Below are 17,239 nucleotides of genomic sequence, written 5' to 3'. Positions count from 1 at the left end.
CTTAAGTTCAACAATTTTTCTGGTGAGAGCACTAATGTCACAGTAATCCAAGTCTATGATTATAAGAGCCATACACTTTGCCTCCTACCAGATTACTATAATCAAAGCCCCAAGCACTAAGGGAAGCCATATTACACTCATGTTGTCTTTATATGTCACAAACCACTTAAATTGGCTCTATGTGCATTGGAATAACCTTAATTCTATATCCCAGATTTGTGGCATTTGAAATTCTAGGTATAATTCTGTGCTGTTCTAAATGAGCTATTTCAAATTTCTTTCCTTCTTCAGAGCTCACAGTCATATTATGAGTAATTAGGATAATTGGTTTTTCATAAACACCCTTTGAGTTCATTAGATGGATAAAAAATATTGCACATCTCAAAGCACATCATGTTAACTTTGCCACTATTTCCATACTTGGATCAGGAGAGATGGAATTTTCTATTTGAGAAAAGAGAATTAAAAATATCTCTCTGTCATACTTCAATCATAATTTTATCAGATGAGTGCCAATCATTTCATAAACATCTATATTATACCCAGTACTACTGCAGTAAGGGATTCCATATGTGCTTTTTCTGACCTTAGTTTCTCCCACTGCAGTAAATGGTACTCTACAGCAGATGTGTAAATATCAATTTATCCAAGGTAATTAAGAAACTATGCCTTGCAAATAGACTTTGTAGTCTAATTTTATTCTTTTACTATCTATGTACTTCTCAGAAGAGGTCAAACTGGTTTAGGAGAAAAAAATGTGGGCTACTAAAACCCTGTATTTGTTCTCAAGGGAAGAAGCACTTCTTACTCATCAAAAGACTTGGCTTATTATTTCATTTGTCTAGTCAATATCACCGTAAAGCCACAAATGCTGATATGGTTTTTATCTCCAGAGCATAAATAACACTAAAATGGAAAAGGTACAGATTTTAGCATCAGGAAGACTGGGGTTTGAATTCCAACTCCACCATTTACTGGTTAAGCTGTAAGATGAGAAAAATAGCATCTACCTCAAAACCTTGTTAAGAGGATATGTTGAGAAAATCTATGGAAAATGCCTCACCAAAAATTAACAGATTCAATTAATGGTAACTATTATGTCTCTAAAACTATAGGAAAAGTCAGTGGACAAGCTATATCTAAAACCAACTCTGTGGCTTTGCCTATAGCCAAGCAGTCCCATGAAGTTATTCATAGTTCCCCATGGGGTTAATCAGCAAGTCAATCTGTATTAAGCTCCTACTGTGTGCACTGCACTGTGACAGGGGTTAGAGACAACTCTAAAGTCATATAGAACACAACCTTGACCTTAAGAAACTTAAAATCTGGCTGGGGGGGTCCAATACTACTACGAAATATTACAACAGTGACTATAATTCATAATAGTTCATGTAGGTAAGAAATGACGTTTAGAAAGGTTTTGAGTAACAACAGCAATAGAATGAAAGTTGCACTGGAGAAAGGCTAATAGGGCCATAGTGTAAATGAGATGCCAAATCTAAAGAGGCTGATCAAATGTCCACGTGCAAGAGGATAAAAACCTTGACAGGAGGAAGAAGGGAAAGGAGAGAGGCTTGCCTCCTCCACAGCTCCCAGGTTTCCTGACTACTGGTCCAGACCAAGCAAAAGCTGGGAGTTGGAGCAATTAATCTATACACTGACTCCCAGGCACCCTTCCAAGGAACCTTTTCACACAGGGCCTGGCCTTTGGCTAAGCATCTTGAATAAAAAGAAGTTTTAAGAAGCTCTTATATAGCTAGGAATTAAAGTACATTATTCCTTTGAAATATATATCCTGTTTAATAAGAATTCTAATAAATGTAGCCAATGGCAACCCAAAGTAATAAATTCCTAATGATGAATTTGAGGACCTCTTGTCCACCAGTGAGGGAAACATTTTACAAGGGAAGATCTCTCTGTGTACCTCTTGTACTCACACACTCCTCCTGTGACTTGATTCTCATCATACACTCTGGGTCTGGGAACTGTGGTGATAGCTGGTGGCACTACCATCCATTTTTGCCTACTTTTGACTTCCTGGATATGTACTGGCAATTGTCTTTGCTTGAACTGATTAGGGGAACACAAAAAGAGGGTGAATCTGTAAAAGAAATAAGTGAGTACAAATCACATAATTTAAAAAATTCCTACCATCTAATCGTAACATTCAGTCCCAGAGCAGAGTTTTCAGTTATGAAATTGCCTGCTGAGAGAAAATTTTAAAGAATGATAGCATTTGTGCATCTTCCCTTTTGTATTAACAGTTGGGTCAGTTTAGTCATGTAATCTCCCCATTTGGGCTTTATCAGCGGGACTGCTTCAGGAGGTGCTTTCTCTCCAGCTTCTTCTTTTCTTATCTTCCCACTAAAGGAGAGGAATTCTTCTGGAAGTCAGCCTAGGAGATATCTCCTGCTGTGTTAGTTCATACAATAGACAGTGTTTGCTGATAATGAAAACTGCATGAAAGGGGGAATTCTTAATGACTTGCTGGCTTAAGTTGTATCACCACTGATAAAGAAACTGGATAATTATTTTCCCAACATTCTTACTAAGTACAACAAATCAGTCTGTGGTGGTCCCTTTTATAAAGCAATTGATTTAATTGATTTATTAATTCAGTAATCAATAGAAGGTAGCACCAAAATCCTTCGATATTAGCAAATATACATGGGATCTATTCATCCTCTCTGGTGATAAGTTTCTTTTCAAAGAATTTTTAAAACTGTATCCTGTATTTCTTTAAAAGCCTGCAATCCACCCACTTCAGGGAAAACAGTATTCAAGAAGAGAATCAGGTCGGTTGCTTTTCAAATAGACTGTAGTTAGCTCCTACATTGTCCAGTTGAAAATGTTCCTTGAAATGTTACTCATTCTTTTCAGAGAAGTATCATTTCCTCAGTCTTTCTTGCCTAGATGGAGCAAATTTTAGCTAGAACGTGGCAGGTATAAATTGACCTCGTTATTGTTTTGTCCCTGAGTGTTAAAGTGAATTCAGCAACAAATGGGGATCTAGCTTAGATGGCATCTAAAATTTTGGCTCATAGAAAGGACAGAAGAGAGCCTTAAAAGGATATTACTACTTCTTTCCTATCCCTGGTATGGTCAGAATTTCTAGCACTGTCTACATCCCAGGAACACTCTAACTCTGGGAGATGGTCATTATGACAGAGTTTACCATGACATGGATTTGGGCATGCCATGCATTGCTCACATTGTATGCCTGAGAAGACTAACTCCTGAAGCTAAATTCCTTGCAGTAAATTTCATAGATTTTAGCTATATGGGGTAGGAGGATGAACACATAAACATACCATTCTATTTTACTTCCTCCATTCAATTCCACAGAGCTAAAGTAGACCACCACGGATTGATTTATATTAAGTATTGCCTTCTTTCACTGATTAATTCCTCCTTTAAATTCAAATGCTTTGGGGGAAAGTCACACATGAATTGCTAGTCTTATTATAGGAGCATCAGAAAAATGATTGCAGAACTTGGTGCAAAAGCCTTCATGCAGTTAGCTGTTTCCAAGTACCTGATAGACTACTGAATGTAAACAGTTAAACTTTCTCTGTGGTTAAATAGACTGACTCTAGAGCAGAGTTTCCCAATCTTGCTGCTATTGACATTTTTGGCTGGGCAATTCTTTGTTGGGTGGGGTTATCATAGGATGTTTAGTAGCATCCTTGACCTCTGTCCATTAGATACCAGTAGTGCCCCAAGCTGTGACATCCCAAAAGGTTTCCATTCCCTGGCAAGTTACAAAATTATCCCCTTTCCTCACTGAGAATCACTGATCTAGAGCAAGTCATATTTAGAGCCAACATAAGGAAGAGTTTTTATAAATGATAGACAGCCTGGAAGGAGGGAGGTGAAAAGAAGTGAGTCCTCTGTCACAGGAGTTATTCAAGCAAAAACTGTCCTATTATTGAGGAGACTGAAGCAACATATTAGTATTTGAACTACATGGCATTTAAGGGTCTTTCTTAATTTTATAATTATATGTTGCACTATCAAAATTCTCTCCTATTAGGGTATAAGTGATTACAAAGGAAGTATTAATATTTAAAACAAGAAGAAAAATAATAATAGGCTCTTTCCTGTCAGGATGACGTTGAAGCAGAAGTCCAGTCAGTTGTTATTTCACTTGGTTATAATAGCATTTTTGTGAATTTGATGAATTAACACTTCATTTGCCTACATATTGCAATGAGGGTTGCATTTATTAAGGATATATATTTTAGGTACGGTACAACATTATTATGGAGAGTCTTGGTGACATGGAATAAAGACGATGTAAAATAAAATTTTAAAATAGTAGACATCTTACAAACCCCAGAAGGATTCATAAGCAAATTGGGAAACATCAGGTCCATACATAAAACAGGTACAAGTGTAGGGCCTGAGTATCAATTGACAACATACATACTAGGAGATGAGAAAGAATAACAGACTGAACAGAAAAGAATAGAGTTGGACAAGAAAAAGACTTAGATCTCTGTAGACAGAAAACCTTCCTTTGAAGTCTTCCTGCTTTCTTATAGTCTACAGGATGGTATGTGCACAGTCTTTCACAAAAAAGAAAACACAGTCTTTCTGCCACCTAGAATGTAATGTCCTTTTGCCAAATCCAACATTCCTTCAGTCCTCAGCTCAAACACTATCCCTTTGAGAAACCTTTCCCAAGCTCCTGCTACATAAACACACATTTCCACTACTATCTTATTAAATATAATTGTTCATTGCATATATATTTTCCATAAAACTATTAATATAAGCTACTTGAATTTAGGAACACATCTTTTTGTCTTTATATTGCTGGAACCTAGAATAATGCTAGGTACAGAGTAAATATTTTTTGAATGAATTGAAAGAACTGATAACCTGCTTACAATTGATAAGAATTGAAAGATGTTGACTTACTATACTTTCAGAAGGCTGAAAATCCCTACATAAATCTTAAATTCGAGCTCACAACCATGACCTACCTCTTCTACATTAGTCTAGATGTTTGTAAGTGAAACTAAGCATTTTCCTACAATGGAAAACTGGATGTGATATAAAAGACAGATAACTGTAGCAAGGTAAGCATGTGGCATGAAATTCCCTGACCTCCACTGTACACATGTGCCACAAGATGCCTCGATTTGAGAGCAGCTGTAGGGGTTCCATGCCATTCATCCTTCGACCAACTATTCCAGAGAAGACTATCCAAGGTTCAACACACCTGGACAGTCAGGGCCATTTGGGATGATGTTAGAGCCCCATCCTTCTTCTAATCTGGCTCTATTTCCCCACAGATAAAATATGCAGAGTGCCCACCATCTGCCAGATGCCGTACTGATATCTAACACAAAGGAGGAAGGAACACCATCATGTCCTCAAGGAGAGCCGAGTGACAGCATTAGAAGTCCATTTGCTAATCTGTTACTAGTGTCTAGAAAAGTAAAAGTGGCAATTGCATTTAGTGAGTTTAAAATTGCAAAAACAATGATTATAGCAGGGATAAGTTACTACTATAAACTATTTTTAGTGTGTGTTTCTTGGAAAATTTCAGCACAATGATTAAAACCCAGTTGCAGACTGACTAGGATTTGCTTAACCCTTCATTGTCTCTTTCCTCATGTCTAAGATGGGGCTATTAATCGCTTCTCTCACTGTGTTCTTATGGGAATTAAATAAATAGATGAAAAGCAATAAAAATAGCACCTTACATACTAATCCAGCATTCAACATTTTAGTAGATATTATTACCTGTTAGCTTTTTTTACTTTCCACATCACCAGTCCAGTCCAAGAGGAACAGTTCCAAGAAGAATTCAGACTCACAAAGGTCAAGTGCCAAGTTCACATTTCTATCACTTTACAAATAGCAAATTCGATATCAGAATCCAGATAGCTTGCCTCCCACATTGCGGTCCTAATCACTCCCTCACATAGTCTAAGCTTCAGAAAAACCTGACTCAAAAGTTATCTTAGATAGAATCTTTTTATTTATTTCCTTCCCAGACTTTTCATTCTAAAGCAATTTCACAAAGCTGATTGTTTTAAAACCTCCTTCCATCGCTCCTGCTTCACCTCCTCCAAGAAAGAGCAAGGCTGTTCAAGGACTTTGTCACAGCAAGGCACCAGCACCAGCAATTAAAAATGCTTTTGTTAACATTGTTTCATTGTAGAAATGTCTCGTCAGAGGTAATCATCTAAGATACACTATTTTTTTTCTTTGCTTTGAGGTTAATTTGTTTCTTAATAATTCCCCTTCTGTCATTTCTTCGGGAACTAGTGAAAGACAAGAGGTTACCAGCTAGACCACTGTTCCCAGGGCATCAGTTCACAGGGCAATAGACTGGCCCATGGCTGTGAACCAGGCTTATACTGCAGGTCACACGTCTATGATGGAGGTCATAGAATGAAAAGCAAGGAATACAGACATTTCTAAGAGAGCAGCAAGTCTTTTATGCTATCATTATAGATTAATAGGTAAACTATTAAATAATTGAAATAAGACTCTTGACACTTTTAGTTAGACCTAAGATATGATTTTGCTTTAATGACACAAAGTTCTCTTTCCAAATTACTATTAAATATGTGCCTTTTTAGTGGATCAATATGTACAAGGTTCAGTATTTCAATGTGGAAGGAGCCAACTCTTAGCAGTTTATAATAATGAAAGCCCATTGACTTAATGTAGTAGAAGTGCTTCTACTGATCTATAAAAAAATGCCGTTGAAAACTCACAGAGTATTTTTCCAATTAGTGGACTTTGCAAATTTAAGAACAGTGTTCCAAAAACACCTGCAGTTAAACTCTAAACAAGCAATACTCCAGGCAGTATATCAGTGGAACTTCAAACACTAAAATTGTGGTGTCGCTATTTTTGACATCACCACCTGGTATATTGTGGAAATCCCTCTGTCACTAGTAACAAGGTCTTGATTCTTGCCAACGCTTTGACTTCACATGCCAATAGAGGGAGCGAGGCAGGGGAGACTACAATAGCAAAAACACCTTCAAAATTCCTGTTTCAAACATAGATCTGATTTCTTTGTCAAGTGGTCAGAATGGCAAAGCATCTTGGGAGATTTGCCATCCCTTAATAGGTTTGAATTTACAGGGCGTGAATTCTAGGCACTAGTTGGTTCCTCGCAGGCACTGTGCTTCCAGTGTAGGGAGATGCCATCAGGTTCACAATGAGGCTCCACAGAATGCAAACCAGGCAATTAAGCTCTCTCAATGTGGAAAATAGATGTGGTTAAAAAAGTGATCTAAAATTTGTTCAGCATTTTTCTACAAAAAAGCAATTTCCATCTAAATAAAAAATATACATATGCATTAAGCACATAGTACCTATGTTTACAAAGTAGTTTTATGAACTATCATTTATATTAACACAAGATTTAAAGAAATTCAACAATAAATGCTGCAGGTTTGTACCATCCAGAGAATTTCAGCTGTTATCAATGACTACTTAACTGACTTTCAGCTCTTATTTCTATGTTAAAGAAAGGTTTTTTTGTTATCTTTTCAGAGATGCTTCAAGGAATTTAAAAATTCCTCAACCTTTTTATATTACATGACTTTCTCCAACAATCATTATTATTTATGACCTGCTTCTGTCCAAGAATTGAAGGTGACCTGTAATGACACAAACAGGAGAACAAATTAAAATATAAGTACTTGAGTAATTACTATCAACCAAATAGAATAGCTGTAAGTAGGTTCAAAATTTTCAAAGCTACAATCTTGATATTTCTATTGTTAACTTATTTAGTTTATTGAGATTACATAGTCCCTGGCTTTCAAGAACTCATAGCCTAAGTCAGAATGAATATCTTGTCCATCCAATCACCATTCCCTCTTCTCAAGTTGGATGTCATCTACTGTAGTCTTTTTAAAACATAACTTTTGTCACATCATATCATTAATAAAAATTTTTAATAGTTTTATATCTTAAAGAATAAAGTTCAAAATACCTAAAATTGCATATAAAATACTAGCGGTCTGACCACAATCCCTTTATCCTTCCTTACTTTCTACTAATCCCTTTTTTTTTATCTGCAAGTCAGTGTCCTGCCTGCTACTAACCCCTACAATGCACTGGGTACCCTGATAATACTGAACTACCTGACATTATTAAAGCAAATGTGCACTTTTCCATCTATGTCCTTGTGTTCGCTCTTCTACCTAAAAACTTCTTTCCTCTATCTCTGCCTGGCAAACTTTCATTTATTCTTCAAGATGAGGCCTAAATGTTACCTCTTCATGGGGGCCTTACATGACTCACCTGGAATATAATTAGCTGCTCTTCACCATGTTTTTGTTTGCATGCATATTTCTTAAAATTTTATCCTTAGTTATGTTTCTTTGTCTCCCACCAGACTACAACTTCCTGGTGAACAGGGAGGGTACATTGCTCATCTTACAAAACCGACGTTTTAGAATAGTGCCTTGTATAATTGGCACCAAAGTTTGATGAACAAGAGATTGGTGAATTAGTCATTATCATCTTCTTTGTCATTTCCTGAGCATTTGCTATGTGCCAGCCAGTAAGATAAGGGCTTCACATGTGTTATCATTTAATCTTCACACAACTTCATAAACCAGTAATTACTACCACTACCACTCCCTTCTTACAGATGAAGAAATTAAGCTTAAGGAGTTCAAATAACGTGCTTAAAGTTGCCCAGGAGCTGGGATTCCAATGCTGATCTGTCTGATTCCAACCCTGTGCACAGAATCACTATGCTATTTGCTCCTTTTTTTTCCCTGACAGCTCTGTTGAAGTAATGAACAATTAAGAAGGAAATCAGGAATGACACAGTTCTATTTGCTACAAATAATACAGCATATATCTCTCTGCCCTAAATTATTGCCACAAGACTTCAGAAGTAAACAGTGACCATTTAAAGAAACAGGCTACAGTCCTGGGCTCCACCCAAACATACCCAACAGCTTTTGTCCTTTGGTTAACAATCAAAAAAGATGGGAATGCCTTTTTCATTGGTAAGGCAATATTTGTCACATTATTTTTATACAAGTGACTTCAGGAACCACAGAAAAATATGGATTAGTTCAACTTAAGGCTCTTAAATCTTCAAGAGACATTGTCAGCAATCAATATCTAAGGCACTAAAGGATGTGTTTCTAACATGTCTTTTGGTGTCAATTCACCCTGGGTGTGATGCTTTTGCAGGTGTTTCTGGCAAATACAAAAACACTTCAAACTAGACATAGATCTTTTGACTCCATTTTTAGTGACCAGAACCCAAACCACTTCACTTCCATGATTTCTCTTAAAAATTAATTCATGGGGAAAAAGGGAAGCAAAGAGGAGATGCAGACTGATTCAGTGGGCAAAATACCTTCTTGTTCATCTTGTGAGTACATGCAAAGTCTGCATGGAAACAAAGTTATTCCCCTGTAGTGCTTTGTTATTAAGGGAGCAAGACAGTGCAGAGTGACAGCGTCATGGCAAGAAACCTGACGTGTCTTATAATGTCAGTCTCCTGAAATGTGATTCAAGGAATCCTTTGTGGTCTGCATATCCTTTTAGCCTATGAGAACACCAAAATAAATAACCTTACTATTCATAAGTCCTTTAGTTTCAAATGAAGAAAACGAAAGTGTCTGATAATCTGGGTTGGCAAACAACAGGTATTGGGTGCAATGACTTCAGGGCTGACTTTGAGCTATTTTTGAAGATTTCTTTCATGATCAGGGAGTCCTTTGTTTGGAATACCCATGCCAAATCATTGGGACTAGGTTAAGCTATTGAATGGTAATAGCAATATGTATATCTGATCCAACTGTTTTTCGGGCCCACAACATGTAAAAATGGGTGACTTTTGAGACTCTACTAAGTAAACTGGCATTGGCTATAATACTTCATTATAGGATTTCTTAAGTCAAGATTAATTTCTGGCCATCAGACATGTGCTCCAGTCGACTGTTTTCATTCAAAATGTTCCCAGATGTGCTGCAGGTAATGTGGCCCCACAAAAACTAGTGACTAATCCTTTTTGCAATAAAAATATGATTGGCATCCTTTATGGGCAGATAACACATGTGATATGAACAGCTTGAATTCCTCAGGCAGTTTCTCCACTATATACCACCTCCAGTTCCAGTTTAAAATACAAGCCAATCTGAGACTTTGTACAGCTAATCGTGCAACCTGATGAATCTGAATAAGGCAGCCACTCAGGCCCCTGCACATCACTACTTCTAGAACTTGTATTATGTAATAACCTGAGTTACGAGGTAGCAGATGGTTCAAAGTGCAGCACTCAGTGGTTCTCTTCCAGATTCATGTATAAGAATTTAATAAAAAGAACTAAACAAAACATTCAGTACTACATGTGTGACAAAGCAATTAAAGGTGTGGGCTTATTCTTAGAAAGCCCCAAAGAGATATGTGAACAGAGCAGAATACAAAGGCAAATCCACAGAGGTTATTCTCAAGTCTTCAGATTCCCAGGACAGTAGCAATGGTTTATTTTTCAAATGTATATAGTTCAGCTCTGTAAATAGCATTTTTCTTGGAAGCAAGCATTTGATGCCTCTTTGCCATCTGGAATTTTTGTAGCTAAGCATAGGTCTACATAAAAACCAATTATTATTGTTCCCTGTAATGTATATTAGCACAAACTCAGAAGCCAATAACTATAAAACTTCTGAAAAGAATCCTCATTTTAGAAAACCACTTTAGTGGGAAACATTTCTGGTAGAGTCTCCATGTGCATAGTCTTTTTCTCTTCTGGTGAAAAATAAAAATCTGGCATTGCGTCACCACAGAAAGCACAGAGTTCATGTTTGAAACTTACATCATGGATATCCTGAGTGGGAAGATTGACAACAGAACTGATGTTGAGGCTCACAGGTGACTCTGAAATTTTTCAATTCATATTCTTTTCTTCCACAACAGGAAAAGGATAGAAGACTGCCTAAAGTCTTTCCCATAGTTCATATTTTTTTGCTCCCATGATCATAACATCATTGAAATGAAGCATGACACTTGATATCTTAAGAAGAGTCTCTCGGACTTGCTAAAAAATAAAAGGTCAAGAGAAGCAAAAGTCCCAAATAAATTGGCCTTTAATTCAAAATTAACAGCAGTGAGTGAGGATGGTTTGGATACCTACAGTAGCATCACTCCACAGTTGACTATTAATTAGGGGAAGATAAAGTTTAGACATTCCCAAAGCAAAAATAATAAGTGAGCAACCAATGTTAGCTCTGAGTGTTTGATTACTTAGGTACCTTGCACATGATGTATTTGTCTCCAGAAAAACCTTATCTTCCCAGAAGATCTTACTATCAGTTTACATGGTGAAGCCTACCTTAAGTATATGTTTCCATGAATCTTACTTTAGGTATTTGTGATTGGAAGACAAATGCTTCAGGCATAAGGTCCTTCATTTGTTTTCCTTAGAACAGAAAGCAGTTTTTAGCCTTAAGGCCATTGGCACAATGTACAGATCTAGTTGGTATAATATTGACTTCCTTTTGTATACTCCTAGTTACACAGAGAATTTTGAGAAATTGATGTTAATGGTATTAAAACCTTGGCTACAGATTCCTAAAGGTCTAAACCAATTCCTTGTCTTATGTGTCATCTCATTTTTGTAGGAAAAAAATTGAATATGATTAGTGAATGAAGGATTCACACTGCCCAGCAAATTGTTGTTCATAGTATTTGAGAGTAGTTTTCCATTGCCAGATCCCCCTCCACCCACATACACAGAAACCTATGCTTTTAATTAGAAAAGGTTACATGGTAGAGCAGCAAACTATCCATTCATTCATTTAACAAACATTATGGAACACCTCTACACTGCGTGAGGAATTTGAGTATACAGATTTATAATCAACATTCCCTGTTCTTAAGCCTTCTCACTCTAGTGGAGAAATTAATGAATAATCTAAAAATCACCACAAATTGTAATTAATGCCATGAAAGAAATACATAAAGGACTGAAAGAGGCTCAGAGAAAGGGCACACAAGTGAGCCTAAAGTGAGGCACCAAAAAAGGTTCCTCAGAGGAGAAACTCTTGAATGGATTAGCTGAGCAGACAAGTGGTAAAGGCCATTCTGGGAAGAAGGAACAAAACACATGCAAAGGCATGTAGATTGGAGAACATGGTAAGTCAGAGAAACTACATAGAGTTGAGTTCATTTGGAAGGGAAAATATTGGGAAAATGGTGGCAGATATTCAACAACATGCAACCATGGTTTGTTTGATAACTACTGCAAGTGAAGCCCATCCTAAATTACACAAGCTTACAACCACAAACGTAGGAAAAAGACAAAAATACTAATTTTAGAACATAGCATCTTCTGTAAAACATAATAGAATCTAAGTCCAGCATCCTAAGCATTCCTTTTGAGCCAAAAAAGTCACTTGTCACTTATGACTTGATATGCTACAATGAAAACATTGCAGTACCTAAGTCCCAGAAAAATTCAAACCAGCAAAACAATGGATACCTCATAGTATTTGAATATTGGATATAAAGCGATAGAACATGTACACATGGAAAAAGCTTCTGCTAAACATCATTTCCCTGCATGCAGCCTCTCAGGTCCTAGGAAATAATGGGTTCTACTATAAGGCTATTGTGCTTCTCACATAAATCATAAAGCCAAACCTGATCATGATATTTACAGCGTGAAGCTTTTGTCCTCCCAGTGGAAATTTCCCAGTAGATTCTTAGACTATCATTGCTATCATTGAAGATGGTCAGTCAGTATACAAATGCCTATGAGCTATCACAACATATAGACTGACAAATGAAGAAGTGTACTTTTGGTGATGAGGAATGATTGCTCATGATCCTCAACTAGAGTTTTTAGCTTCAGAAATAAAAACAAACATGTTACAGCTTGAAATACATCACTGCAACATTATAGTGAGAGGAATCAGTTATGAGCTTGGATTACAGAATAGATTGAGTAAATCTGGGAAGAGTGAATACAATGGATAGTCCCAGAATTCCTATCATCTGTGGGCTCTTTGGTAAGATTCCTATGCACTCTGTGATTCAGTTCCTCAATGTATAAAATTAGATAATGATAGCATCTACCTCTGAAGATTATTAAAATGATTAAAGGAGATAATCCATCTATAACAATTAAAATAGTAGCTGGCACAAAAAATATTAGGACTATTAAAAATATTAGAGATCTTTAAAAGGCCTCCCCCAAAAAGGTAGTCTGAGAGCAGTAACTTAGAGAATGTGAAAACTAAAATTGATCTTCTTTGTTCATTTTTAAGGACTTCTGAACTGAAATCTAAAGAGAACAAAAGACATAATAATCCTTCTTTGACTTTAGCCACCCCCAGATTTCTGGAGCGTGCTGAACTGCAATATTCAAATTTGCATTCATACTTCATTTTTCCTAGTTTACTTCTTCTTTTCCACTTGCATAATTTTAACTTAAATCCAGCAACTTACGTCTCTCCCTGTATAACACCTTGTTTCCAGACAGGGAGCCCGGTCCTTTGGGAAGATCAAGAGGCTAGGCTCTAACCTTAGCTTTTCTGCCTATGTGTGGTGTAAACTTTGGAAAGTCACTTCACCCTATAAGCTTCCATTTCCTATGAAACAAAAGGTTTAAATCATCTTCATGATTCCTTCCAGCTCTACAATGTAATGATCTTGCAGCTTATTTATATTTTTTCCAATAATATTGATAAACTTGGCAACTATATATAGACTTTCATCCAAGCTTCTCTCTTTGAATATATTTAACTTTGTTATCCAACTGCTATCACTTTCCATTTCTCCAGAGAGTCCATGTAAGGGCACCAACACCTTGCTGAAGTAATGATTCTCCATACTACAACTCTTCCCTATATATAGTTCAGCTAAAGTTGAAAAGACACCTTCCTGGCGAAATTCACTTTTGTTGAGCCCATGCTGATTCCTAGTAATTGCCTGGTTCATTTCTAAGTGTTCCTGTGCTCTCTATTAGAAAACTATGTTCTAGAAAATTACCAAGCACATCATGCTTATTAATTTATATTTATTCTTGATTTATATTCCCTCAATTTGCCCTTCCTCCTCCCTTTTTACCCTCTGAGTCCTCCCATTATTGATTTTTCAAAAAGTGTTGATACTGATTTCATAATTTAATCTTCAATTCCTTCCAGAATTCATTATGGAGGGCAAACTCAATTCGTATGATTACAGGCTTTTTTTAAATATATAGTCTCTCCTTCTTTTATGTGGCATAACCTTTTCATGTAATTTGTACTAGCATTTCAATGTTAGAAAACATTCTCCATGGGAAAAATGAGAAAACAAGAGGGACTGAGCAAGTGTCTTTCTTTTACTCATATAGAACCAACTTTTCCTTCCAATGGTTATAGTGCTTCCTGCCACATCTCCTGAAACATTATTTCAAATAAAACAAAAAACAATAACAACAACAAAAATCATTTTGCTCGATTTCCACATTGTGCGTTAGTGTCCCTCATTCCTACCGACTCATACTGATCCTTCCTATTGTGTGGGGGGAAAGCCCCCACACACCAACAGCACCCACCCTGTGTCACCAGTTCTTATGACACCCAAATCCCCCAGTGCAGCCCAGCAACTCAGTGGCTTCTCTGGAGTTCTTGTCTTCTCTGTCTTGTGCATTGCATGAATTATTTTTTAAGTCCTTCTGTCTCTCTTAAGCCATATTCCTTTTTAGAATCTGTATCTATTTGAGCATATCTCTACTTTTAAAATGATTTTTTTCTAAAGTATATATAACTGGATCCTTTTTTTCCTTCCTCCACTCCTACTAATAATAACATAATTGGGTAACTTTCTTCCAAAATTTTACATTACTTCCCCATTCTAAAACATTTTTTTTTTACCATTCAAAATGATGTCCAGTGTAGGAGTTCCCCTTATTTCTTCAAACTTTCTCAGAGAAACCATATGGCCAGTAAAGCAAGTCAGGAATGTTTCAGATGTCCAGCTTTTAGACAAATGTTAGCTGGGTCAGCAGAAACCCAGCTGACACTACCTGGATATTGCTCAATCCTGGTTTTAGATTTATGTTAAGAAAAAAGGTCCTCCTAACAGCAACTAGGCAATCTATGGTACATAATGTTGCTTCTGTTCCTCTCTCCTGTTCTTTCTACCTGGATACCTTCCTGTGCTTGAGGCCTCAGGCTCACAGTCACACAGTAGAGGGTAGAAAGAAAGCTGTGATTGGACAGCCACAGTACATAAAGTCCAGAGATCTGGTTTTACATATTGATTCCGCCCCCACATTCTAACCGTACGACTAGGAACAAGTTTCTCTGCCTAGCAGAACTCAGTGTTTTGCATCTTTAAAATAGAGATAATAATACCCACTGTATAAGACTGTCTTGAATATCAAAGGAGAAATACATACATATATATATATGTGTGTATATATATATATATACATATATATATATATATATGTAAACACCCAGTAAGGTGGTAACTGGATTTACAACAGAACAAACACATTTCTAAAATCCATAAGCCAAACTATGAATGCTATTCTCTAGAAATAAAGTTAGAATGGGTAAGGGAGGGGAAAGAAAAAATTTATATCTATTGCTTCCTGTGGTGCTCACTTTTAAGTTAAGCATTTTTACCCTTATAATCTAAGGAAATCAATTTTAAAAGGAACAGCTCACTATAATAAAAGCACTTCAACATTTTTCTCTATTATTCATTTATATTATATGTGTTTTAATGTAACTCTGAATAGCATAACTTTGAACTATGTTATTGCTCCATGCTATACAATACAGATGATACAATTGAGATTATGTAATACTTACTTATTAGTGTTCTTTCTCATGTTTCAACTCGCCAAATGTGTCTCCTTTATCTAGAGTTGCTTGGGGTTTCCTTATTAAACACATATGACAGAGGTATATATAATTTTCCTTAAAATGATGGCAATAATTGCTGTTTTATTCTAGCCCACCACCTTTCCAAAAAGGCTACAGCTCATGTTCCTTCCCAGTGCAGAGAATCTTTCCCATATTGCGGTTATTCTGTGGCTAGTTCATTCTCCTGTCCAGCCTGCCTTGATTGTAAATTGTTTTCAAACATCCTGGAGAGGTAGACATGAAGTCACAGGATCCTATTAGTTAAAAGACAAGAACTTTTTTTTCTTGAGCAGCTTCTCATTACTCCTACCCCTCTGGGAGAAGAAAGTTTCAGCAGTTTAGGATCTTTTCACTTTGGTTCCTATTCGCCAGGAAATAATGTCTGGGTATTTTTTAAGTTCCTTTCATTCTCTGTCTCCCTGAGGGGTTCAGGTCCTTAAGAATATAACTTGAAGATGAGAAAACCATTGCATCAAGAAGAGATGGCCTCTATAGTGGCTCCCAGAAACTTCATTATCAAGTCAAGCCCATGCACAGACAAGGCTGTTATTACCAAGCCTGCCACAGTGGTATAGAAATCCAATGGAAGCCAAGTACTCGTTCTAGAAGTACTGACAGTACCTCCTCAGTGCCACCTGCCATTTCAATCAGGCTGAGTAAACAAGCAGTATAATCCTATGGTCAGATGAGTCAGTATAGGCCATTTTGTCCAGAGTCCCCTGATCCTGAGAAAAGAAGAAATAAATTATATACTAGCCTTCACCCACCCATTCATCCACCCACTCACCTCCATTCCCCCAAATTCACCCATATCCTAGATTACTAAATACAAGAAAGATTTGGGGTATTTTAATTTGCATTATATTGCATGTTGAGTTCAAGATTTCCAGCCATTCTATTTGTGATTAAATGAGAGGTACTAGGATTTGAAAAGATATAGAAAATATTTCTGATAGTTCTGGGCTATATCAAGTGTTGGTTTTAATAGCAGGCCAGACCTCCAAGAACATGCTGTGTAGCTGTGTATGAACTTGGCTGTTGGTTCCTTTGCCAGATAAAATGATGATTAATCAGGACTCAGATGTCAGTTGTTTTATGTTGCTTGTGCTCTTTGCTAACAGCTGCCTATTTCAAGCTGTGCTTCCTACATGTCAAATATAAATGTGAAACCACAATTTCCAAAAGGAAAATTTTAAATACTAATATTTATTCCAATGTACATAGAGTATATTAGAATATTCAATGTTGTTTCTGATTAAAGTCCACTTAGCATATTACATAATTTAACTAAAGTCAGTATAGAGAAAGAAGTTTTCAGAACATGAGAGGTAGTCAGAAAAAATAAAAACCAGCTTATTGTTAGATAAATA

General features: G+C 36.6%; 1 protein-coding gene across 1 annotated transcript in view; it reads left to right on the top strand.

Moving 5' to 3' along the window:
- Positions 1 to 17,239, top strand: part of GRM3 (glutamate metabotropic receptor 3) — a 219,878-nt gene that overhangs the window by 131,127 nt on the left and 71,512 nt on the right. The window lies entirely within an intron of this gene.

This window comes from Microcebus murinus, chromosome 9, assembly GCF_040939455.1.
Source record: "Microcebus murinus isolate Inina chromosome 9, M.murinus_Inina_mat1.0, whole genome shotgun sequence".
Taxonomy (NCBI): domain Eukaryota; kingdom Metazoa; phylum Chordata; class Mammalia; order Primates; family Cheirogaleidae; genus Microcebus; species Microcebus murinus.
The sequence above is the reverse complement of the archived record's forward strand: the minus strand, read 5'-3'. Positions and strand labels throughout refer to the sequence as shown.